This window comes from Furipterus horrens, unplaced genomic scaffold (genome assembly GCF_987537825.1).
Source record: "Furipterus horrens unplaced genomic scaffold, mFurHor1.1.pri manual_scaffold_3, whole genome shotgun sequence".
Classification (NCBI taxonomy): domain Eukaryota; kingdom Metazoa; phylum Chordata; class Mammalia; order Chiroptera; family Furipteridae; genus Furipterus; species Furipterus horrens.
In genome coordinates, this window is record NW_028327173.1 from 98,402,870 (window position 1) to 98,430,236 (window position 27,367).

At 37.4% G+C, this 27,367-nt stretch overlaps 1 non-coding gene across 1 annotated transcript; it reads right to left on the reverse strand.

Moving 5' to 3' along the window:
* Nucleotides 1-18,889: 18,889 nt before the first annotated feature.
* LOC150015561 (small nucleolar RNA SNORA29) lies at nucleotides 18,890-19,030 on the reverse strand. Its single transcript, XR_016510325.1, has one exon. It is a non-coding gene; the product is annotated as a small nucleolar RNA SNORA29 (small nucleolar RNA).
* Nucleotides 19,031-27,367: the final 8,337 nt, after the last annotated feature.

The following is a 27,367-nucleotide window of genomic DNA, read 5'->3' on the forward strand; positions in this document are numbered from 1 at the left end:
TTCTCCCAGTACCATTTGTTAAAGAGGCTGTTCTCATTCCATTTTATGTTCCTTCCTCCTTTATCAAATATTAGTTGACGATAGAGGCTTGAGTTTATTTCTGGACACTCTATTCTGTTCCACTGATCTATCTGTTCTTATGCCAGTACCAGACTGTTTTGATCACAGTGGCTTTGTAGTATTGTTTGATATCTGGTGTTGTGATTCCTCCTGCTGTGTTCTTCTATCTCAAGATTGCTTTTGCTATTCGGGATCTTTTCTGGTTCCATATGAATTTTTAGAGTATTTGTTGTAGGTCAGTGAAATATGTCATTGGTATTTTAATAGGGATTGCATTGAATCTGTAAATTGCTTTTAGTATTATGGCCATTTTGATGATGTTGATTCTTCCCATCCAAGAACATAGTATTTGCTTCCATTTATTTGTATCTTCCTTAATTTCTTTCTTCAATGTTGCATAATTTTCAGAGTACAAATCTTTTATCTCTTTGGTTAAGTTTATTCCTAGGTACTTTACTTTTCTTGTTGCTATAGAAAATGGTATTTTCTTTTTTGTCTCTGCCTCAGATATTTTATTGTTGGTGTACAGAAATGCCTTAGATTTCTGTATATTTATTTTGTACCCTGCTATTTTGCCAAATTCACTTATTATATCGAGTAGTCTTAGTGAAATTTATAAATTTTCTAGGTATACTATCATGTCATCTGCATATAATGATAGTTTTACTTCTTTCCTGATTTGGATGCCTTTTATTTCTTTTTCTTGTCTAATTGCTGTGACTAGGACTTCCAACACTATGTTGAATAGGAGTGGAAAGAGTGGACAACCTTGTCTAGTTCCTGAATTCAGGGGGAATGATTTTAGTTTTTGTCCATTGACTATGATGTTGGCTTCAGGCTTCTCATAGATAGCCTTGATTATGTTAAGGTATGCTCCCTCTATTCCCATATTGCTGAGTGTTTTCATCATAAATGGGTGTTGTACTTTATCAAATGCTTTTTCTGCATCTATTGATATGATCATGTGATTTTTGTCTTTCATTCTGTTTAGGCGATGTATTATATTTATTGATTTGCGAATATTAAACCATCCTTGCATCCCTGGGATGAATCCCACTTGAACGTGGTGTATGATCTTTTTGATGTATTGCTGGATCCTGTTTGCCAATATTTTATTGAGGATTTTAGCATCTATGTTCATCAGTGATATTGGGTTGTACTTTTCTTTCTTTGTTGTGTCTTGACCTGGTTTTGGGATTAGGATAATACTGGCTTCATAGAAAGAGTTTGGAATTTTTCCCTCTTCTTGGATTTTTTGGAATAGTTTTAGGAGGATAAGAGTTAGTTCTTCCCTAAATGTTTTGTAGAATTCACCTATGAAGCCATCCGGTCCAGGGCTTTTGTGTGCAGGGAGATTTTTTATTACTGTTTCAATTTCCTTCTTTGTTATTGGTCTGTTGAGACTTTCCACTTCTTCTTGATTCAGTTTTGGAAGGTTGTGTGTTTCTAGAAATTTGTCCATTTCTTCTAGATCGTCAAATTTCTTGCCATACAGTGGTCTGTATTAATTTCTAACTATCATTTGTATTTCTGTGGTATCAGTCGCGATTTCTCCTCTTTCATTTCTGATTTTGTTTATTTGGGACTTCTCTCTTTTTTTCTTGATTAGACTGGCTAGAGGCTTGTTGATTCTGTTTATTTTTTCAAAGAACCAGCTCCTAGTTTTGTTGATCTTTTCGATTGTTTGTTTAGTCTCTATGTCATTTAGTTATGCTCTGATCTTGAAGGTTTCCTTTCTTCCTCTTGCCCTAGGCTTTGTTTGTTGTTGTTGTTCTAGTTCTTGTAGCTTTATGGTTAGGTTTTTTATTTGAGATTCTTCAATCTTTTTCAGATATGCCTGTATTGCTATGAACTTCCCTCTCAGGACTGCTTTTGCTGTGTCCCATAGGTTTTGGGTTATTGTATGTTCATTATCATTAGTATCCAGAAATTTCTTGATTTCTTCTGTGATGTCATTGTTAAGCCATTCATTATTTAATACCATGTTATTCATTCTCCATGAGTTTGGGTGTCTTCGATTTTTTTCCCTGAGGTTGATTTTTAGTTTCAAGGCATTGTGGTCTGAAAAGATGCTTGATATGATTTTAATTTTCTTGAATTTCTTGAGGCTTGTTTTGTGTCCTTTCATGTGCTCTATTTTTGAAAATGTCCTATGTGCCTTTGAAAAGAGTGTATATTTTGCTTCTTTGGGATGGAAATTTCTATATACATCAGTTAAGTCCATGTGGTTTAGTGTGTTGTTCAATGCCTGTATATCCTTGGTGTTTCTTTGCTTGCATGATATATCTATTGTTGATAATGGAGTGTTGAAGTCCCCTACTATGAGTGTGTTGTTGTTGATACCCTTCTTGTGGTCTTCTAGTATTTGCTTTATGTATTTGAGTGCTCCTATGTTGCGTGCATATATGTTTATCACTGTTATATCTTCTTGATGGATTGTTCCTTTAAGTATTATGAAATGTCCTTCTTTGTCTCTTTTTATTGCCCTTGCTTTGAAATCCGTTTTGTCTGATATGAGGACTACTACCTTGGCTTTTTTTTTCCTGTCCATTTGCTTGGAATATTTTTTTATATCCCTTTACTTTCAGTCTGTGTAAATCTTTTGTTTTGAGGTGTGTTTTTTGTAGACAGCAAATATGTGGGTCCTGTTTTCTTATCCATTCCGTTACACTATGTCTTTTAATTGGAGCATTTAATCCATTTACATTTAATATTATTATTGACGCATATTTATTCATTTCCCTTTGTACCTCTGTTCCTCTCCTCACTCTTTTTTTTTTTTTTTCTTCTTTTTTCTTAGAACACTCCCTTTAGCATCTCTTGCAATGCTGGTTTGGTGGAGATGTATCCTTTTAGTCTTCCTTTGTCTGAGAAACTCCTTATTTCACCTTCCATTTTGAATGAGAGCCTTGCTGTGTAAAGTATTCTTGGTTGTAGGCCTTTGTTTTTCATTGCTTGAAATATTTTTGACCATTCCCTTCTGGTTTGTAATGTTTCTGTTGAGTAATAAGTTGATAGCCTTATTGGAGCTCCGTTGTATGTTATTTGCTGCTTTTCTCTTGCTGCTTTTAGGATTCTCTCTTTGTCTTGGAATGTTGCCATTTTAATTATGATGTGCCTTGGAGTGGGTTTTTGGGCGTTCCTCTTCATTGGAACTCTCTGTGCTTCCTGAACTTGTGTAAATTTTACTCTCATCAGGTTCAGAAAATTTTCTGTCACTATTTCTCCTATCAGTTTTTCAATTCCATGGTCCTTTTCTTCTCCCTCTATAATTCCGATGATCCTGATATTTCTTCTCATGCTATCTTGTAATTCCTTTACATCTTGTTCATATTTTTTCAATCATTTTTCATTTTGCTGTATTATCTGGGAGTTTTTCTCTACATTATCTTCTAACTCACTAATCCGATCCTCTGCTTCGATTAGTCTGCTTTTGACTGATTCTACTGTGTTCTTCAGTTCAGAGATTGAATTCTTCATTTCCTCCTGACTCTTGTTAATAGTTTCTATGTCTTTTTTTATGCTGGTGTAGTTCTCTGCAAGTTCCCTGTAATTTTCTTGAAGTTGCTGGTAACTTCCTTGGAGGTTTTCATAGTTGTTTTTAAGGTTGTAGAGTATATAGAGCTTCTTTACCACCATTGTTTTGAATTCCATGTCTGACATTTGGGCTATGTCTATTTTGTCTACCTCTTTTTCTGAGGATTCCTCTTTTATTTTCATTGAGGGGTTATTTTTGCGTCTTACCATGTTGGATTCTCTTGTTTGTTTTTATTTTTTGGGGGTGGGGGATGGTCTGCTTTGACTTCCCACCTTTGTAATGTGAAATTCTTTATGGGAGATCTGGAGGTTTCAGTGGTGAACTGTGTTTGATCTCCTGAACCTGATTTTCTTGGGTTACCCTTTATGTCATTTGTTTATGGTCTCTGGTTATATTTCAGATGTTTTTTGGTAGGATTTTCCTTCTGGCTAGTTGATTGAGAGTCACTTTATTCACTTTGTCTTGAGTTCTTTTGTGGAGATGCTGTTAAAAACATAAACACACAGCCCAGGCAGGAGATCCACACCCTCAAAAATATCCCCCATTCTCTATCCCGCTGTCATCAGCCAATGAGCCAGTATTAATATAAGTGTAAAGAGATTAGAGTTTTTACACTATAAGAAGAATAGATAAGAGTTTTTTTTAGTGAAAAAAAATATGATTTTTGATAGAGGGGATGATAGATTAATAATAGTTGAGACTATGCAAGCCAGTAGGTAATATTTACATTGTATGTTAATAAAAATAGAAGAAAAGGATAGAAAATGCAGAATATAGTAAGAAAGTGAGATTTTATTGTATCAGGTTTATATAGTAATTATATTCTATTATTTAGAGTGATAGGGGTGTTAAACTAGACACACAAACAAATAAATAATGATTAAAGAGAAAGGATGAGTAGGAGAGGTTATATGAAACGCATTAGAGTTATAGTTTGTTTTTCTTTTCTTTTTTCTTCCCCTCCTCTCCTCTCCTCCTTTCTCCTTTCCTTAAGGAAGGGGAAAAAGAAAAAGAAAAGAAAGAAAAAGAAAGAAAGAGAAAGAAAAGAAGAAAGAAATAAAAGAAAGAAGTAAGAAAGAAAAAAGAGAAAAAAAGAAAAAAAAAAAGGAATGTTTTTACTCAGTTCAGCCCTGGTGTGTCGTCTTCTTTTTCTGCGTTCACAGCTGGTCTAGTGTGGCGGTTCAGAGGTTCTTGTTTCTTGCAGCAAAGGTGTGCACCCACGGTGGCCAGCATGGTGCGCTCCCTTGCCGCCCGCTGGAGCCAGCTGAGGTGTCCTTGTGCCCGTGCCCCTGCACGGGCAGGCAGCCCGAGAGCTTGCCCCACGATTGGCCCCTATTGTAGCCAGGCCAAGGTGTTTTTGCGCTCGCGCGCCCGTGCCCTTAGTCCTGCTGAGCCGAGCTCCGGGAGTTGGTCTCTCGCCTCTTAGGGCGGGGCCCCGGACACTTGTGCTCAGTGGAAGTGAGCATCTATGAGTCGCTGCCATCCGCTGTTTCAGTGCCGCAGCTGCCCATCTTCCCACATCTGTCTGGGTGGGCATGAGCAGAGGCTGAGCTAGTGGTCTGCTTACTGGCCTGGGGTCTGGCGCCCACGGCAGCTGGCTAGGGGTGTCTGCGCATGGTCTTCTGCATGTTCAGTGGGCCCTCCCTGTGCCCTTGGGGGCACTGATCTTATGTCTGTTAGGGAGTGTCCGAGGGACACCTGGACTCACGGCCCCGCGCACCTAGGCCAGTGAATGAGGGCACTTCCCTATGTGCGCCCCCGCTACCCAAGGGCAGGGTTGGGGAGTGGATGAGCGCGCCTCTGCACCTGCACTCCTCAAGAATGGCCTACCACCCTCAAACTTTCCACCCCTCTCCACAGTCCACTAGAGAAAAATATAAAGAAGAATTATGTTCTCACTTGCCCGGCAGCACGCTTTCTCCTGTCCTTCAACGCCAATGCCACTTGGTCGAGTCCCATCTCTGCAAGTGGGCAGAGATTTACTATCCTCCTGACTCCTCTCTGGGGAACCCTATGGTCGCCAAAAAGCCTTTGTGTACTTCCAGCTGCAGCTCAGGCAGCCACCCCAATCAGGAATTCCGTTTCATCCCCTTTTCCTCCGCTATCCTCACCAAACAGGTTGTTCCCAGATGGTTTTTCTTTAATCCAGCAGTGCCATGGCTCAACTCCTGCCAGTGTCCAGCGGCTCATGGAGATGTTCTGTCTGCAGTTAGCCCAAAGTGCAGACGGGTCTTGGGAGCCTGAAAGCACAGCCTCCTCTCACTCCTCCGCCATCTTCCCGAGTCTAGTTTAACTTTCAAATGAAAACAAACTTTAAATGAAAAGAAACTTTAAAGACTGTTAGATGCACTACTTTATAGTCTACCACTGAGCATTGTAATTTTCCTTGAAGCACAATTTTTTCTCCTTAAGATTACACTCCTTTTCGTTAAAGGGATTGTATTAAGTCCAGTTTTAATTTATCTTGTTTGTTTACATAAACACAACAAGAGCAGCAAATGATCATTTATGATTTTTAAGTCTGCTTTGTTGGAACTTATGAAAGGAATCTTTAGGGTGACTTTCAGTCTGCCCTTCAGGGCACAGGAGCTGAGTCACATACCTGCCATTCAGCCTTGCCTGTACACACCTGTATTTTCCAAGTCCTTCAGGTTTTCCATTGTGCCTTAATGATTCTTCTAGCCATATTTCAGTAAAGCAACCTTCCTTCCTTCCCTGGAAAGATTGACATGAACTGCACAACCAACCAAGGTACCAGACCTTTTTTCTTGAGGGCTTTTATTAACTTTGAAAGTCAATCTTAGTTTCTCAGAGCTTTTTGGTAACAACCAGAGCCCAAGCATGTCTCCTTCAGGCATGACATTCTAGTCAAAGTCTTGGTTAACAAAACCTCTATTAACAACTGGTCTTATTATTTTTATGCAAAGAACCTTATGTCATTACTTACTTCTTCAGAATGCCAAATTCTGGAGAGATCAGGTAGGGAGAAAAATACACAGTGTAAAGGAAAATCCTTGTCCTTGTAATATTCACTAAATTTGCATTTCCATTCTTTATATTTTCTATTTACCCCCCATTAAAAATTTTTGTTTGCTTGTTTTTCTCTTACAGTTGTCCTACTTTTTTTCCTATTACTTCCCTGCACCCTGCCAACCCCTTCTCCCACAGTCAGTCCCCAACCAGTTGTCCATGTCCATGGGTCATTATACATGTGCTTTGACTAGACTCTTCCTCTTGTTATTGCCTTCTTTCCCTCCCTCCTCCCCCTTTGTCACTGTTAGTCCTTGTTTACATATCTCTGTTTCAATTTTTCCTGTTTGTGTTGTTCATTAGTCTCCTATAATAGGTAATAGCATAAGGTATTTTACTTTCATTGCCTGGCCTATTTCACTAACCATAATTCTGTCTAGTTCCATCCATGTTGTTGCAAATGGCCAGAGTTCATTCTTTCTTTCTGCTGCATAGTAGTCCATTGTGTAAATGTACCACTGTTTTTTGATCCACTCATCTACAGATGGGTACTTAGGTTGTTTCCAGCACTTAGCTATTGTAAACAACGCTGCTATAAACATAGGTGTTCATAAGGTCTTTTGAATTGGGGTTTCAGGATTTTTCAGGTATAATCCTACCAATGGAATTGCTGGTTCAAAAGTCAGTTTCATTTTTCTTTTTTTGAGGAAATTCCATACTGTTTTCCATAGTGGATGCACCAGTTTGCATTCCCACCAACAGTGCACAAGCGTTCCCTTTTCTCTGCATCCTCACCAGCACAAGTTGTTTGTTGATTTGTTGATGATGGCCATTCTGACTGGTGTGAGGTTGTATCTTATTGTGATTTTTTTGCATCTCTCTGATGGCTAGTGATGTTGAGAATTCTGTTATATGTCTATGGACCCTCTGTATGTCCTCTTTGGAGAAGTGTTTGTTCAGGTCCTTTGCCCATTTTTTAATTGGGTTGTTTGTTTTCTTGATGTTGAGTCGTATACGCTCTTTATATATTTTGGAAATCAGTCCCGTGTCCGTGATGTCATTGGCAAATATGTTTTCCCATATGGTTGGCTTCCTTTTCATCTTGCTGATGTTTTCTTTTGCTGAGCAGAAACTCTTTAGTTTGATGTAGTCCCATTTGTTTATTCTTTTCTTTATTTCCCTTGCTTTAGGAGAGATATCAGTAAAAATATTGTTACGCAGGATATCTGAAATTTTCCTGCCTATGTTTTCCTCTAGGTCTTTTATGGTACCACGGCTTACATTTAAGTCTTTTATCCATTTTGAGTTTATTTTGGTGTGTGGTATAAGTTGGTGGTCTAGTTTAATTATTGGCACACCCCTGTGTAGTTCTTCCAGCACCATTTGTTGAAGAGGCTCTTTTCATTCTATTTTATGTTTCCTTCCCCTTTGTCAAATATTAATTGACCATATAGATCTGGGTTTATATCAGGGCTCTCTATTCTGTTCCATTGATCTATCTGTCTGTTCTTATGCCAGTATCAGACTGTTTTATTTACCATGTCCTTATAGTATATTTTGATATTAGGTATTGTGATTCTTCCTACTGTGTTCTTCTTCATCAAGATTTCTGTGGCTATTTGGGCTCTTTTTAAGTTCCATATAAATTTCTGAAGTATTTGTTCTAAGTCTGTGAAATATGTCACTGGTATTTTAACAGGGATTGCATTGAATCTGTGAATTGCTTTGGGTAGTATCGACATTTTAATGATGCTATTCTTCCCATCCATGAACATAGTATATGCTTCCATTTATTTGCATCTTCCTTAATTTCTTTCTTCAATGTATGTAGTTTTCTGAGTACAGGTCTTTTACCTCCTTCTTCAAATTTATTCCTAGGTACTTTATTTTTCTTGTTGCTATAGTAAATGGGATTTTTATCTAGTTTCTATCTCTAATGTTTTTCTTAGTGTACAGAAATGTCTTTGATTTCTGAATATTGACTTTGAACCCTTCTCTTTTGTCAAATTCACTTATTATGTCGAGTACTTTTTTAGTGGAGTCTATAAGGTTTTCTATGTATACTATCATTTCATCTGCAAATATTGAGTTTTACTTCCATTTTTCCAATTTGGATGCCTTTTATTTCTCTTTCTTGTCTGATTGCTGTGGCTAGGACTTCCAACACTATGTTGAATAGGAGTGAAGGTAGTGGACATCCTTGTGTTGTTCCTGATCTCAGGGGAATGCTTTCAGTTTTTGTCCATTGAGTATGATGTTGGCTTCGGGCTTCTCATATATAGCTTTAATTATGTTAAGGTATGCTCCCTCTATTCCCATTTTGCTAAGTGTTTGCAACATAAATAGGTGCTATACTTTTCCAGTGCTTTTTCTGCATCTATGGGTATGATCATGTAATTTTTGCCTTTCATTTTGTTTCGGTGATGTATTATATGTATTGTTTGGGAATATTAAACCATCCTTGCATCCCTGGGATGAATCCCACTTGATCATGGTATATGACCTTTCTAATGTGTTGCTGATCCTGTTTGCCAATATTTTGTTGAGGATTTTAGCATGTGTGTTCATCAGTGATATTGGCCTGTAGTTTTCTTTCTTTGTTGTGTCTTGACCTGGTTTGGGAATTAGGGTAATATTAGCTTCATAGAAAGACTTTGGGAGTTTTCCCTCTTCCTGGATTTTTGGAATTGTTTGAGGAGGATAGGAGTTAGTTCTTCCCTAAATGTTTTGTAAAATTTCCCCGTACAGCCATCCGATCCAGGGCTTTTGTGTGCCAGGAGATTTTTGATTACTGTTTCAATTTCCTTCTTTGTTATTGTTCTGTTGAGGTTTTCTACTTCTTCTTGATTCAGTTTTGGAAGATTATATGTTTCTAGAAAGTTGTCCATTTCATCTAGGTTGTCAAGTTCCTTGCTTTACAGTTGTTTGTAGTAATTTCTTACAATCCTTTGCATTTTTGTGATATCAGTCATGATTTCTCCTCTTTCATTTCTGATTTTGTTTATTTGGGTCCTTTCCCTATTTTTCTTGATGAGCCCGGCTAAAGACTTGTCGATTATGTTTATTTTTTCAAAGAACCAGCTTCTCTTGTTGATATTTTGAATTGCTTCTTTAGTCTGTATGTTATTTAATTCTGATCTTGATGATTTCCTTCCTCCTACTCGCCCTATGCTTTGTTTGTTGTTGTTGTTCTAGTTCTTGTAGCTTTAGGATTAGATTTTTTATTTGAGATTCTTTTATCTTTTTTAGGCAGGCCTATATTGCTATGAACTTTCCTGTCAGACTGCTTTTGTTGTGTCCCATAAGTTTTGGGCTGTTATGTGTTCCTTATAATTATTTCCCAGAAACTCCTTGATTTCTTTCCTGATGTCATTGTTAACCCATTCATTATTTAATATCATGTTATTCATTCTCCATAAGTTGAATGTCTTTCATTTTTTTCCCCTGTAGTTGATTTCCAGTTTCAAGGTATTGTGGTCTGAAAAGATGTTTGATATAATTTCAAATTTCTTGAATTTGTTGAGGCTTATTTTGTGTCCTATCATGTGGTCTATATTTGAAAATGTCCCATATGTATTTCAAAAGAATGTATATTTTGCTTCTTTGGGGTGATAAGTTCTACTTATATCTGCTAGGTCAATTTGGTTTGGTGAGTTGTTCAATGCCTTAATATTTTTGGTGTTTATTTGCTTCGAAGATATGTCTACTGTTGATAATGGAGAATTGAAGTTCCCTACTATGAGTGTGTTGCTGTTCATATCCTCCTTGTGGTTTTCCAGTATTTTCCTTATGTATTTGGGTGCTCCTATATTGGGTGCATATATGTTTACCATCTTCTTGATGGATTTTTCCCTTAAGTATAATGAATTATCCTTCTTTTTCTTTTTTTATGGCCCTTGCTGTGAAACCCGTTTTGTCTGATATAAGTATTGCTATCCCAGTTTTTTTTTTTCAAGTCATTTTGTTTGCAATACTTTTTTCCATCCCTTCAATTTCAGTCTGTGTAAATCTTTTGTTTTGAAGTCAGTCTCTTTTAGACAACATATATGTGGGTCATGTTTTCATATCCTTCCTCTACCCTATGTCTTTTAATTGGAGCATTTAATCCATTTACATTTAACGTTATTATTGACTGGTATTTATTCATTCTCCCTTGTACCTATGTTGCTCTCCATCTCTTTTTTTCTTCTTTTTCTTAAAGCATTCCCTTTACCATCTGTTGCAATGCTGGTTTGGTGGAGATGTAGTCTTTTAGTCTTCCTTTCTCTGGGAAATCCTTGTTTCACCTTGTATTTTGAATGAGAACCTTGCTGTGTAGAGTGTTCTTGGTTGTAGGCCTTTGCTTTCCATTGCTTGGAATATTTTTTGCTATTCCCTTCTGGCTTGTAGTGTTTCTTTTGAGAAATATGATGATAGCCTTATTGGAGCTCTCCTCTATGTTATTTTCTGTTTTCCTCTTGCTGATTTCAGGATTCTCTCTTTGTCTTTGAATGTTACCATTTTAATTATGATGTGCCTTGAAGTGGGCCTTTTTGGTTCATCTTCATTGGGACCCTCTGTGCTTCCTGGACTTGCATGTTTTTTTCTCTTATCATGTTAGAAAAATTTTCTGTCATTACTTTTTCTATCAGGTTTTCTATATCTTGCTCCTCCTCTTCTCCTTTTTGTATCCCTATGATTCTAATGTTTAGTCTCATGTTGTCCTGCAGTTCTCTTAAACCCTCTTCATTCCTTTTAAATATTTTTTTCATTTTGTTGTATTCTCTGGGAATTTATTTTTACATTTTCCTCTAACTCACTGATCCAATCCTCTGCTTTGTTTAGTGTGATTTTGACTGATTCTACTGTCTTATTCAGTTCAGAAATTGTATTCTTCATTTCTTCCTGGTTCTTATTATTAGTTTCTATGTTTTTTTTTTTTTGTTGTTGTTGTTGGGTTTTTTTTTTTTTTGTTTTTTTTTTTATGCTGGTGTAATTCTCTGAAAGTTCCTTGTAGCTTCCCTGCAATTCTTTGAAGTTTATTGTAATTTTTCTGGAGTTTGTCATCATTTTCTTTGAGATTGTCAAGTACATTGAGCTTCTTTATAAACATTCTTTTGAATTCCATGTCTCATAGTTGGCTTATGTCTATTCCATCTATCTCTCCTTCTGGGGATTCCTCTTTTCCTTTCATTGGGAGGTTTTTTCTGTGTTTCTCCGTGTTGGATTCTTCTTGTTTGTTTTTCTTTATTAGATTTGTGTGCTTTGATTTCCCACCTTCATGGTAAGAGATTCTTTATAGGAGACCTGGGGGATTAAGTGTTGTAGTTTCTTTGATCTCCTAAGCGTGACGCTCTTGGGATGTGCTGTATGTCATTTATTTAAACTGTCCGGCTGTATTTCAGTTACTTTTTGGTGGATCCTTCCCTCTGGCTAGTTGATTGAGAGTCACTCTTCCCACTTTGTCTTAAGTTCTTTTGTGGAGATGCAGTTAACACATAAACACACAACCCATGCAAGAAACCCACACCCTCAAAAATATCCCCACCCACAATCCCATTATCAGTGGCAAATGAGCCAGAATTAATATAAATGTAGAGAGGGTAAGACTCTTATACTATAGGAGAAACAGATAAGGGTTTTTTTTTAAATAAAAGAAAGATGATTTTTGAGAGGGAAGATGATAGAATAATAATAGTAGCAAGTAGGGTCAAGGCTATGTGAGACAGTAAATAATATTTACATTGTATGTTCAAAAAGAGAGGGAAGAATGTAGAATGAAGTGAGAAAGTGGAAATGTTTAATATTAGGTTTATGTAGCAGTTATATGCTATATGTTTAGTGTGAAAGGGATGAAAAACAAAGCAGACAACAAACAAAAATTAAAGCAGAATGATAGGAGGGAGAGAAGGTAGGAAACAGATTAAAGAAAGAGTTCTTTTAAAAAGGGAATAAAAGGAAAGAGACTAAAAAGGAAAGTGAAGGAATAAAAGGGAAGAAAAGAAAAAAAGTGATGAAAAGAAAAAAAAAGTTTTTACTCAGTTCAACCTTTGGGAGCAGTTGTGTTTTTCTAGATCCACCCCTGGTCAAAATTTCATGGTTTTCAAATCTTTTCTGGCTGACTGACTGCGAGGAGATCTGGCTTGATTCTGTGGCTGTTGTTCTGTCACTTGTGGGCCTGCTGCAGTTTTCTGCTGTGAGCTGCACTGCGTTTGGTCTCTCCCCACTTGTCTTTCAGCACCCTCCAGCAACCATCAGGCTTGTCTAGCAACGTTGTTCTGCTGGTAAGTTAGTGCACATTTCCCTAGTCCCCACCCAGCCCTGGGTTTTGTCTTTGCTCTTCCTCTCAAAAAGTCTCTGTGCTCCAAGCCACTGCACCAGGTTGCATCAGTCCCTGGCTGACAGCATCTTATTGTTCACTTGTACCTACTGCTTGCCTGCCTGGGGTCCCTACTGAGTCTGTGTTTTCACTGCAGCTTTCCTGTATGGGCCACTCTCCCTGGCTCAGTTCTGCTTCCTTGTTTAGTGGTGCTGCGATGCATGCGCCTGGGGTGCAGTGTTGCCAGCTCAGAGTTGCCAGCCCAAAGAGTCCCCACCTAGATTCAGTTCATACATTTTCTCACAGTCTGAGCTGTTCGCTGTCTTCCCACACCACCGGCTGTTTCAAGGAAACCCTCTCATTGATTCCCTCCTTGGCTTTGCTGGTCCCAGTGCCTATGACAGGTGGCACTTTCTAAGCAGATCCCAGCTAACGAGCCAGTCTGAAGCTGCCCCTTTGGGGTGCAGCGTGGCAGTGGCACCAGGCTGTAGGGCCCAGCGACTGGGTTGGGGGATCCAGTGACTCCTTTTGAGAGGGTGGGTGAGCTTTCTGCCCTCTTTCACGCAGTTCCCACAGTTCTTTCCCTGTTTGAGCTATCTGAAATCTGCACTCATTCACTTCTCTCAGTGTACTCCAAGTTATTCTGCGATGGGAGCAAGCAGACAACACTGCTACCTACTCTGCTCCATCTTCTCCACTCTTCAGGACTGCTTTCTCTGTATCCCATAGGTTTTCCGTTGTTGTGTGTTCATTATCATTTGTTTCCAGAAACTTCTTGATTTCTTCCTTGATGTCATTGTTAACCCATTCATTATTTAATAGCATGTTATTCATTTTCCATTAGTTTGAATGTCTTTGAATTTTTTCCTTGAGGTTCATTTCCATCATGATCTGAGAAGATGCTTGATATAATTTAAATTTTCTTGAATTTGCTGAGGCTTGTTTTGTGTCCTACCATGTGGTTTATTTTTTAGAATGTTCCATGTGCACTTGAAGAGAATGTATATTTTGCTTCTTTGGTATGAAAAGTTCTATATATATCAACTAGGTCTATTTGATCGAGAGTATTGTTCAATGCCTCAATATCCTTGGTGTTTCTTTGTTTTGAAGATCTGTCCATTGTTGACAATGGAGTGTTGAAGACCCCTACTATGAGTGTGCTGCTGTCTATATCCTTCCTGAAGTCTTTCAAATTTTTCCTTACATATTTGGGTGTTCCTAAGTTGGGTGCACATATATTTATCAGGGTTATATCTTCTTGATGGATTGTTCCCTTAAGTAATGTAAAACTTCCTTCTTTGTCTCTTTTATGGCCCTTGCTGTGCAATCTGTTTTGTTGATATAAGTATTGCTACCCCAGCTTTTTCTTTTTTATGTCCATCTGTTTGAATTTTTTTCCCATCCATTCCCTTTTGTCTCTGTAGCTCTTTTGTTCTAAGGTGGGTCTCTTGTAGACAGCACATATGTGGGCCATACTTTTTAATCCATTCAACTACCTTATGCATTTTGACTGGTGCATTTAATCCATTTACATTTAAAGTAATTATTATTGATTATTACTATATCATTTTCCCCTTTGTCTCTCTGTACATCAACAATAAAATATCAGAGATAGAAACTAGAAAAAAATAAGATTTACTATAGCAATAATAAAAATAAAGTACCTAGGAATAAACTTAACCAAGGGGGTAAAAGATCTGTACTCAGAAAACTACATAACACTCACTAAAAAAATTAAGGAGACAAATGAAAGAGAGCATATATCATGTTCATGGATGGGAAGAATCAATATCACTAAAATGTTTATACTACCTAAAGCAATTGATAGATTCAATGCAATCCTTATTAAAATACTAAAAGCATTCCCCCTGAGATCAGGAACAAGACAAGGATGTCCACTCTCCCTACTCCTATTTAACATAGTTTTGAAAGTTCTAGCCACAGCAATCAGACAAGAAAGAGAAATAAAAGGCATCCAATTGGAAAAAAGAAAGTAAAACTGTTATTATTTGCAGATGACATGATTGTGTATCTAGAAAACCCTATCAACTCTATGAAAAAACTACTCAATATAATAAATGAATTTGGCAAAATAGCAGGATACAATGTCAATATTCAGAAATCAAAGACATTTCTGTTCCTCTCTGTCTCTCTCTGTTTCTTCATCTTCTTAAAGCAGACCCTTTAGCATCTCTTGCAATGCTGGTTTGTTGGAGATGTATTGTTTTAGCCTTCTTTTGTCTTGGAAACTCCTTATTTCACCTTCCATTTTGAATGAGAGCCTTTCTGGGTAGACTATTCTTGGTTGTAGGCCTTTGTTTTTCATTGCTTGGAATATTTTTTGCCATTCCCTTCTGGCTTGTAGTGTTTCTGCTGAGAAATCTGATGATAGCCTTATTGGAGCTCCCTTGTATGTTATTAGCTATTTTTCTCTTGCTGCTTTTATGATTCTGTCTTTGTCTTTGAATGTTGCCATTTTAATTATGAAGTGTCATGGAGTGGCCTGTTGGGGTTCATTTTCATTCAGATTGTCTGTGCTTCCTGGACTTTTGTGACTTTATCTTTCACCAATTTAGGGAAGTTTTCTGTCAGTTTTTCAAACAAGTTTTCTATCCCTTGCTCCTCTTCTTCTCTTCCTGGTATTCCTATGACATGAATATTATTACATTTAATGTTGTCCTGAAACTCTCTTAAAACTTCTTCAGTCTTTTTCAGTCTTTTTTAATTTTGTTGTAGTGTCTGGAAATTTTTTCTACATTGTCCTTCAACTCGCTTATCTGATTTTATGCTTCCTCTAGCCTGCTTTTAATTTCTTCTATTGTGTTCTTTAATTCAGGAATTGTATTCTTCATTTCCTCCTTACTCTTATTAATAGGTTCTATGTCCTTTTTCATGCTGGTGTAATTATTAGTAAGTTCCTTGTAGTTTCCCTGGAGTTCTTTGTAGTTTTTCTTTGAGCTTGTTGAGCTCATTGAGCTCCCTATAATCCATGTTTTGAATTCCATGTCTGATAGTTTGCTTTCCTCTATTTCATTTGGCACTCTTTCTGGGGATTCCTCCTTTCCTTTCAATGAGGGTTCGTTTCTCTGTCTTACCATTTTTGTGACCTTCTTGTTTGTTGCTCCTTCTTAGATTGATCTGCACTTCCTGGACCTGCCTCTGGTGGCATCAGATCATGTACCAGTCTGGGCCTACGCAGCCTGTTGGAGACTCCCAGAGATCTATTGCCTTTGTCTGTCCCCTTTATTTGTTAATCTAGTCAATCTATGATCAGCCATCAGGCTTAAATACCAAGGTTGGGGCAGATTAATTCCTTTGGGTAGGGCTTTTTCTTCCCCTCAGGCTGACACCACTTGGAGGGGAATGGTCTTCCTGCAGTATGTGGAATGAGTTAGCACTGGGACCCGGTCTGCTGCTCCCTCAGTTCTCACTCAAAGCCACTGCCTCAAATTCTCTGCAAACATCTCCAGTCCTCTCTGCCCTCCCTCTGCTTGAACCCAGGGTCAGTGGGTCCAAAATACTTTGTACATGATCCATTTAAGAGCTCTTTATCTCCAGCTGTTTCTTTCAGGTCAGCAAAAAACCCCGTGGCTTTTCACTTTTCACAGCTGGATGCTATTTTACTTTCCGCTCTGTTGCTGTAGGCTTGGAAGCCCCGTGGGAGGGTTAGAACCTCCCCTTCTCAAGGGGAATCCCCAGCTACAAAGCTGTTTTTCAGTCCCTTCAGCTGCAACCTGTGGGAGCCCAGCCAGCCCTTCCACATCTCTGCACTCCCTACCATTCATGTTATGATGTAGCGGCCTTTTATGTCTCTCCGTGGTTATAAGACTTCTCTCCAGGTAGTGTTTAGTTGGTTATTCCAGATGATTTCACCACAAGTAAGTTGTAATTCCAGATTGGTCCTGAGAGGAGGTTAGTGTAGCTTCCACTTACTCCTCCACCATCTTGGATCTTCCTCTTGTAGGTTTTCAAAAGCACAATTTGCAATGTTTTTTTGTTTCACTGTGATATGTGTGACCAAATTATTATAAATTTTGAGACTGGGATAATTTTACTCTAATATTTATAAGTGGTAATTTTTTGCTAGTTTCTATTTTTTATTATTTTCTATTTTTCCTTAAAAATGGAAATAGATTATTAGTTAAAAAGTGAAAATATTTTTTATATTGAAAAAGAATGTGAAAGACTGACCTGACTCAACATCATTAACAAATTGTACTACACAGCAACTGATGTTTCCATTGTGCTCACTCTGCCAACAGCAGGACATAAAAGCAATGTGATGAAAATATTAACATGTTACAACTTATTTTCTATAACTGTTCACCTTCCAAGATGATCAGATTGCCCAAGTTCTCACTATTTTATGAAGTTTTAGAAAATAACTTTATGGGTTCTGCTAATATGAAACATCATTGAAACTATCAGGTCAAAAGAGAATTCTAGAATATAGATATACACTTAAATCTCTAAGATTTTTAGCATAAATTGATTACCACAAAGTTATAAGAAATGTATATATACACAAAATTTAAATCTAACAACAAACATACATTCCGAGTGTCATTAAAAGTTAAGTTACTGCAATATATGAGTAGAAAACACAATCCATAAGGCCAATCCACATTCACTGCAGTTGTATTGCCTGTTAGATGCACAGACACTTACAAATATGTGACCAATGTTATTGTTACCCACCCAGCTATTAAGGCCACGAGGCTAGTTATTCTTATTTTTTAAATTTACTTTTAAATTATTTTACTGGAGTATAATTGACATAATACAAACTACAGGATTTTAAATGTATAATTTTAAAACATACATGTATATATATGTACATACATACACATACACTAAGTATATAATAATTATGGATAAGATAATAAACATATCCATTAACCCAGTTGTTCTTCTGGGAATTTTTTTCTTATGTTTCTCACAAAAACTTTATTTACTGTGTTGCCAGTTTTGTTAAGAAATAGTTGATAGACATCACTGTATAAGTTTAAGGCATAAGAATGATGGTTTGATTTTCAGAGATTGGGAAATGATGATTATAAGTTTGACTAATATCTACCTCATACAGATACAACAAAAAGAAAAGAAAAAAGTCTTAAGTCTTTTTGTGATTAAAACTCTTAGGATTTATGCTCTTCACAACTTTCCTATTTATTATACATCAGTGTTAGTTATAGTCATCATGCTGTACATTAAATCCCCAGTACTTATTTATCTTGTTAAAAAAATTATTATTGAATTTATTCGGTGACATGGGTTTTAAAAATTATATGTTTCAGGATACAATTCTATAATACATCATTCGTATATTGTATTTTGTGTTCACTATTCAAAGTCAGGTCTCCTTCCATACTCATTAATCCCCCTTTTACCACTTTTATCTCACCCCAAACCCCTTTTACTTTGGTATTCAGCATACTGTTTTCTGTGTCTATAGTTTTTTTTTTTTTTTTGCTTAATCCTATCACCTTTTTCACCCAGCTCACCAAGCCCCCTACCATATGACAGTTATCAGTCTGTTTTCTGTATTTATAAGTTTGTTTATATTTTGTTTGTTTACTTTGTTCATTAGATTCCACATACAAATAAAATCATGTGGTATTTGTCTTTCTCTGACTGACTTATTTCACTTAGCTTAATACTCTCCAGGTCTATCCATGCCGTTGCCAAACATAAGATTCCCTTTGTTTTACAGTTGAGTAGTATTTCATTGTGTAAGTGTACCACAGCTTTTTACCCACTTATCTACTTATGGGCTGCTTCTAAATTTTGGCTACTATAAATAATACTGCATTGAACATAGGGGTACATATATTCTTTCAAATTAGTGTTTGAGTTACTTTGGATATATTCCAAGAACTGAATCCACTGGATCGTAAGACAGTTCCATTTTTTATTTTTTGAGGTGATTCCATTGTACTTTCCACAGTGGCTACATCAGTTTGCATTCCTACCATGAGTACACAAAATTTTCCTGTTCTCTACATCTTTTTTTTTTTTTTGTTGTTGTTCTGTTCAGCCATTTCATTTAGGAGGAGGACACAAATAAATCCTCCCTCTTCAGATCACGACAATTTTAATCTATCCCATTTAGCATAGCCACTAGAATCTATTATCAGGAGAAAATGTGGTAGTCAAATGGGAAACTGTTCTCTACATCTTTGCCAACACTTGTTTGATGGTTTATTGATGATAGCCATTCTGACAGGTGTGAGATGATATCTTGTTGTGGTTATAATTTACATCTCTCTGATGATTAGCGATGTTGAACATCTTTTCATATGTTTATAAGCCATCTGTATGTCCCCTTTGAGAAGTGTCTACTCAAATTCGTTTCTCATTTTTTAATTTGATTGTTTGTTTGCTGTTGAATTGTATAAGTTATTTATAAATTTTGGATATTAACCCCTTATCGGATGTATTAACAAATATAGTCTCTCATTCAGTGTGTTATCTTTTTCATTAATTGATGGTTTTCTTTGTAGTACATGAACTTTTTAGTTTAATGTGGACCTATTTGTTTGTTTTTCTTTTTCTTTTCCTTGCCCAAGGAGACATATCAGAAAAAGATATTGCTACAACTCATGTCTCACATTTTACTTCCTATGTTTTTTTCTCTAGGATGTTTGTGGTTTGAGTCTTTCACTTATGTCTTTAATTTATTTTGAGTTTACACTTGTGTATGGTGTAAGAAGGTGATCTAATGTCATTTTCTTTACAAGTATCTGTCCAATTTTTCCAACACCATTTATTGAAGAGAATATCTTTACCTCATTGTATGTTCTTTACTTCTTTGTCAAATATTAATTGACCATAAAGGTGTGGTTTATTTCTGGGTTCCCTATTTTGTTCCATTGAGCTGTATGTCTGTTTTTAAATCAGTACTATTCTATTTTGATTACTAAGGCCTTATAGTAGAGATTATTACTAAATATCATGAGTCTTCAACTTTGCTCTTCTTTCTCAAGATCGCTGTTGCTATTTGGGATCTTTTTTGGTTTCATATAAATTTTTGAAATATTTGTTCTAGTTCTGTAAAATATGTCATTGAAATTTTGAAAGGAATTGCACTGATTCTACAAATTGCTTTGGGGAGTACAAAATTTTAATAATGTTAATTTTTCCCATTCATGAACACAGTATATGCTCCCACTTATTAGTATCTTCTCTAATTTCTTTCTTCAGTGTTTTATGATTTTCTGTGTACAGGTCTTTTACTCCCTTGGTTAAATATATTTCTAGGTATTCTATTTATTTATTTATTTTTCAATGGTAATTGAAATTTTTAAAAATTTCTCTTTCTGATAGTTCATTATTGCTGTATAAAAATGCAACTGATTTCTGGATATTTATTTGGTATCCTGCTACTCTACTGAATTTATTTATGACTTCTAGTAGCTTTTTGGTGCAAACTTTAGTTTTTCCTATATACAATAACATGTCATCTGCATATAATGACAGTATTAATTTTTTCTTTCTAATTTGGATGCCTTTTATTTCTTTTTATTTGATTGCTCTGACTAGGACTTCCAGTACTATGTTGAATTAGAGTGGCGAAAGTTGGCTGTGGGTTTCTCATATATGGCCTTTATTATGTTGAGGTATGTTCTCTCTATTCCCACTTTGCTGAGAGTTTTTATCATAAATGGGCACTGGATTTTATCAAATGCTTTTCTGCATCTATTTATATAATATAATTTTTATTCTTCATTTTCTTTTATGTAGTTTACCATATTCATTGATCATCGGATAGTGTACCTTGCATCCCCAGAATAAATTCCACTTGATTATGATGGATGATCTATTTAATGTATTGCTGGATCTGGTTTCAATAGTTTTTTTGAGAATTTTAACATCTATGTTCATCAAAGATATTGCCCTATAATTTTCTTTCTTTGTAGTGTCTTTATATGTTTTTAAATTAATATAATGCTGGTGGCATAAAAGAGTTTGGTAGTCTTTTCTCCTCTTAAATTTTTTGAAGTATTTTGGGAAGGATAGGTGTTAGTTTTTCCTTAAATGTTTGTTAAAATTTACTTGTGAGGTCATCTGGTCCAGGACTTTTGTTTCTTGAAAATTTTTTTATTATTGCTTTAATTTCATTAGCTGTAATAGAACTATTAGCCCTGGCTGGTTTGGCTCAGTGGATTGAGCGTCGGCCTGCGAGCTAAGTGTCACTGGTTCGATCTTCCAGTCAGGGCACATCAGAGAAGGAAAATTCTGACTCCAAAAAACCTCCGCTGCCTTGCGGCATACCTCTTCAGGGGAAAGGCTAAGGGAGTAAACCCCGACAGAAAATCCGGAGCCGGAGTCCCTAAGGCGGTTTGACGTTGTAGTCATCACCGGCAACTCCTGCGGTGCACCTGAAGCCAAGCTGTATTGACTCCGTCTTTCCCTTGGATCCTTCAGCTGCGAAGAGAGGGGGGGTCTGCTGCATGGGCAACAGCAGACCCTCCATATCACCCTGCCCAGGCTCTGTAGCTTCAGCTTCACTGGAGAGGGCACTCCAGCGTCATCGCAAGATGTCGATTCAACACGGGAGGAGACAGATACCGTGTCACTCCCGAGTTGGACTTCACAGCCATTCTCGGCGGTGCAGATAGACTCTTAAGAAGCTACACCATCGTCTCTCGAGACGGACGGCTGCCGCCGCCGCCGCCGCCGCCGACGACGACGAATAGAACTATTCAGATTTTATAGTTCTTCCTGATTCAGGTTTGTAAGATTGTATGTTTCAAGGAATTTATAAATTTCCTCCAGATTGTCCAATTTTTTTTTGCCATATAGTTGTAAATAATTTTTTTCTTACAGTCCCTTGTGTTTCTGTAGTTTCAGTTGTTACTTCTTCTCTTTCATTTCTGATTTTATTTATTTATATCCTCTCTTTTTCTTGATGAGTATGCTTAAAGGTTTATTATCTGGTGTATATATTTCCCTTTGTTTGTTACTCTGCATTAGGAAGTGTTACCCCTGGCTGGTTTGGCTCAGTGGATTGAGCGTCGGCCTGAGAGCTAAGTGTCGCTGGTTCGATCTTCCAGTCAGGGCACATCAGAGAAGGAAAACTCTGACTCCAAAAAACCTCCGCTGCCTTGTGGCATACCTCTTCAGGGGAAAGGTTAGGGGAGTAAACCCCGACAGAAAATCCGGAGCCGGAGTCCCTAAGGCGGTTTGACGTTGTAGTCAACACCGGCAACTCCTGCGGCGCACCTGAAGCCAAGCTGTATTGACTCCGTCTTTCCCTTGGATCCTTCAGCTGCGAAGAGAGGGGGGGTCTGCTGCATGGGCAACAGCAGACCCTCCATATCACCCTGCCCAGGCTCTGTAGCTTCAGCTTCACTGGAGAGGACACTCCAGCGTCATCGCAAGATGTCGATTTAACACGGGAGGAGACAGATACCGTGTCACTTCCGAGTCGGACTGCACAGCCATTCTCGGCGGTGCAGATAGACACTTAAGAAGCTACACCATCGTCTCTCAAGACAGACGGCTGCCGACGACGATTTTCTAAGAACCAACTCTTTGGTAAGTGTTTGCAAAACAGACTTTGTGTTGGCCCTTTAAAATGGTGCCTGTGCCTCTAGCACATTTTGCCACTCCCTTGTCGGCAGAATTTCTGCTGATTTTCACAGCCAGATGTTATGTAGGTGCCTCTTCCCAGCTCTAATGCTGTGGGCTGGGGAGCCCATGAGGGGTTGAGATATTAACTCCTTAGGGGGAACCTTTGAAACTGAAATATTTTTCCAAAATATCAGTTGACACTCATGGGAAAGGAGCCAGAATATATATTTTTGTTTTATGTGAGTAACTCTGACATTTTTTGTTCTAATAATCTATTGTATTTGATTTTGCTACTTATATATCAGTTATTGTAAATATCATTGCAATAAATATGGGGGTGCATATATCTTTATAAATGAGTGTTTTAGTTTTCTTCTTGGATAAATATCCAGAAGTGGAATTGCTTGGTCATATGTTAGTTCTATTTTAATTTTATTTTTTTGAGAAAACTTCATACTGTTTTCTATATTAATTTACCAATTTATAATCCCAATGGCAGTGAAAAATGGTTTATTTTACTTCACATCCCTGCCAAGACTTGTTGTTTGTTGTCTATTTAATAAAAACAATACTGATAAGTATAAAGTGATATTTCATTGTAGTTTTCATATATATTTTCCTAATGATTAGTAATGTTGAGTGTTTTTATGTGTCTATTTACCATATTTATGTCTTTTTTGGAGAAATTTTTGCTCAGGTTCTTAACATAAGAATGTCCAAAAAGGGACTTACGGCCAAGATGGAGGCATAGACAGACATGCTGCATCTCCTCTCACAACTAAGAAGGAATAAAAGTACTTCAAAGCCAAAAACAATCAGAAGTTCCAGAAAATCAAAGTGCATGGAAGTCCAGCAAACAAAGATACAAAGAAGAAATACTCATCCAGACAGGTAGGAGGGGCAGAGCTGGGGCAGAGAGGACACGGTGTGGTGGTGGCAGCAACAGGCCAGCAGAAAGCTCAGTTACATGTTTTAAAAAGTCAAGAGGGACACCTAGGGAGTGTTCCAAGCTCCTCACAAGACCGTGCAGCTCATGGTCCCAGTACCAGGGATAATCAAACCTCATTGCTTCTGACTGTACAAACCAGTGGGGATTGGGGTGGAGGCAGAAACTGCCAGTCTCTCAGCAGAGTCCACTTGTTTAAAGGGCCCCCATGGTCCTAGAACATCCACAGACACACCCACTCTGGGAGTGATGGCCAGGGCAACAGATAGAGAGGCACCATTTCGCTGCAGAAGTGGGAGAGATACCTGGAAAAGGGGTGAGTGCTGAGCGGGTGGCATTTTTTCCTCTCAGACCCCTTCCTACATACAGTGCCACAATGTGGTGAAACAGGTCGCCCTGTATTGATGAATCCCTAAGGCTCTGCCCCTTACAACGTAACAGGAGCAATAGCTCTACCTAAGTTACAGAAGCAAATAAACAGAGAAACCTGTCAAGATGAGGAGACAGAGAAATATGGTCCAAAAGAGGGAATGGATCAAGGTTCCAGTGGGGGAACTAAGTGATGAGGAGATAGCCAACATAACAGATGCAGAACTCCAAACACTGGTGATAAAGATGCTCACAGGCTTGACAGATATGCTTGAGTACACCAAATGCATAAGAGAAGAAGTGAAGGCTATGCTAAGTGAAACAAACGAAAATCCACACAAAACCAATGGTTAAGGGAAAAAACACAGGGTTCAAATCAATGATTTGTAACATAAGGAAGAAAAAAACTGTCAACCAGTACAGAATGAGGAAACAAGAATTTAAAAAAATGAGAAGAGGCTTAGGAACCTCTGGAACAACTTTAAATGTGCTAACATTTGAATCATAGGGGTGCCAGAGGAGAAGAGGAAGAGAAAGAAATTGAAAACTTATGTGAAAAAATAATGGAAGAAAACTTCCCAAATTTGGTGAAGGAAATAGACATACAGGTCCAAGAAGTATGGAAAGTCCCAGGCGAGCTGCACCCAGAGGGGACCACACCAAGACACCAAGACACACCATGATTAAAATGCCAAAAGTGAAAGATAAAGAGAGAATCCTAAAAACAGCAAGAGAGAAGTTGAGAGTTGCCTACAAAGGGGTGCCTATAAGACTATCAGCTGATTTCTCAAAAGACACTTTGCAGGCAAGAAAGGTCTGGCAAGCAGTATTTTCAATGTGATGAAAAGCAACCTACAACCAAGATTACTGTATCCAGCAAAGCTATCATTTGGAATGGAAGGACAGATTAAGTGCTTCCCAGACAAGGTAAAGCTAAAAGAGTTCATTATCACCAACCCATTATTATATGAACTGTTAAAGGGACTTATTTAAGAAAAAGAAGATAAAAACTATGAACACTAAAATGACAACAAACACAACTATCAACAACTGAACCTAAAAAATAAAATCAAAATCCAACTAAGCAAAACAGAATAGGAACAGAACCATAGGCATGGGGATCATTTGGAGGGTTATCAGCTGGGAGGAGTGAAGGGGAGAAAAAGGGAAATGGTGCAGGGATTAAGAAGCATAATCAGTTGGTACAAAATAGACAGGGGTAAGTTAAGAATAATACAGGAAAGGGTGAAGCCAATGAACCTATATGCACAACCGATGGACATGAACTAAAGGGGATGACATTGCTGGAGGGAAGGGGGGTGCTGGGCAGAGGGGAGCATAGGGGAAAAATACTGGAACTACTTTAACAACATAATCGATAAAATATACTTAAAAGAAATAATGTTCAAAAACTGTAACAAATTTTTATAAGTGTTTATTTGAGCCAAAAGAGACAACATATGCTGGTTAAGGAGATCTCAAATGCTCTTTAGGATAACAATTTTTCAGTTACTTTTATGCATTTAAAATTAAGAAGGAAACAGAGTATTATGCTAAGTGAAATAAGCCAGGTGGCAAAAGACAAATATTATATGATCTTACCTAATACAGGAAACTAATGAACAAAACAAAAAAAATGAGCAAAATAGAACCAGAGGCATGTAAACTAGGAATAGACTGACAATTACCAGAGGGCGGGGGCAGTAGGCGGGAAAGAAGGGGAGGAATCTAGCCAAGGAACTAATTTGAATGACCCATCGATGTGGACAACTAAATGGGGATGGACTGTGGGAGAAAGGGGAGGCGGGTGGAGCAGGGGAGAACAAAGGCAGGTAAATGGGACAACTGTAATAGAAAAACAATAAAAAATAAATTTAGAACCATTAAGGAGGGAAAATAAGAAAATTACATGTAGGTGGGCAAGGCAAAGATCAGATTTCAGGATTGTTAACAAGATTATGTGCCCTCTTAAGGGGGGTCACATTTTAGAAGGAGTATTCTAAAGAAGCCTTTCAAATGTGTGTTAACCTAGAGGCACAGAAACCATGGAAAGAGCTTGCTTAAGGCAAAGGTAATTCTTTTACTGAAGAAGTTATATGCCTGAGGCATGACTACTCAACATGATGTACCTAGTTAGAAATGTATAATTACATCATCCTGTAAAATTGCTTTTCATAAGACCCACATTTTATAAATCAATCTAAGATATGTATAGATTACTAAAATTTTGGTGGAATGGTGTGGTTTCACACTGCTAAAAAGGCTAATATCTAGCAAGTCTCAGTATTATTGGTATCTTGTTAAAATGGTGGACCATTGGGAATGAGGAAATACTGTAATTATGGGATCTGAGTTGAGGCTGAATTTTTCCCAAAAAGGAAAGGGCAGGTAAATGGAAGGCAGTCAGATCTTATGGCCTTCATTGTGAAAAAAACAATCTGGATTATTTCTATTGTGAACTATGATGATCTGAGTTTTGCCATCCTTCTCATTAAGGTGCTTTGTGTCTAGTAAATATTTACATAAATCATAAAAAGAGTATTAACAGTTATATATGTTCAGTAACCATAAAGAGTTGGACTATAAAGAAAAATCAAAGAAAAGGCCTAACTGTTATTATGACTGATATCATTAGCAGACAAGTGAAGAAAATCAAATAAAATGGATTCTTAGTTTAATATCTTTATGTATATATATATGGCTTGTTGATGTCTTGGGATAGTTATGTACTTCCAATGTCAGTAGTTTTCCATCCTAGAGGAGTATTCGGTGTTTATTGTAGGTGAAGGCAAATGTCAAAGGCGAGAGTAGATGTCTACTCATGGTTAGGCACTTGATGAGGTTTCTTCAAAAAAAAAAAAAAAATGAGTGTGTCTTACTTGTTGCCTCCCACTCCAAATACTAGGTAGTAGTCAATGATTACTAAATCTTTTATTTCTTGGAAGTTTACTGTGAAAGAAAGTGGTTACCAATTTGGCATTTTTCTGAAGTGACTTCATCAAACTTGGCAATAATGTAATTGTCTCTTTTTAATAATGTCAGCTCATAAGTTCCTTTATCTAATTTAAGTCTAGCTTTAATGTACTATGAGGCATGGAGAAGTGCAAAACTCAAAAAATGGAGTTTTCCAGGGAGCAGAGAAGAACCAAGTAGCCATCTTGATTTTTCCATAGGATCCAGGATCCAGTCTCTCTGTGGTCATAAACAAAGAATTGGACTTACCACACTGATTTTGTAAAGCAAAGCAAGGAGGAAATTTATTAAGAAAAGTACACTTCCTAAGACATGGGAGTGGGCTATCACAGGCCAGGAAATGACTCTCTCTTATTGAAGGGTTACAGGCTATATAGGGTTTTTACAAACTTCTACACATGCAATATCCCATAATCCTCCTTAATTGCCCATTCAGGAAGGAAACCACAATGCTAATTATTATCAGGTGTCACAAGGCAATTCTTGGAAATTAGGATGCTAATTGATGACAGATGCAGTGTCTCAGGGTTCTTATTCTATCTCCTACCTCAACTTTACCTTGAGAGATATGGTCCTCGAAAATTATTTTTTGGGGTTTCTGAGAGAGGATAGTCAATCTTCCGTATCTACTTCCTGC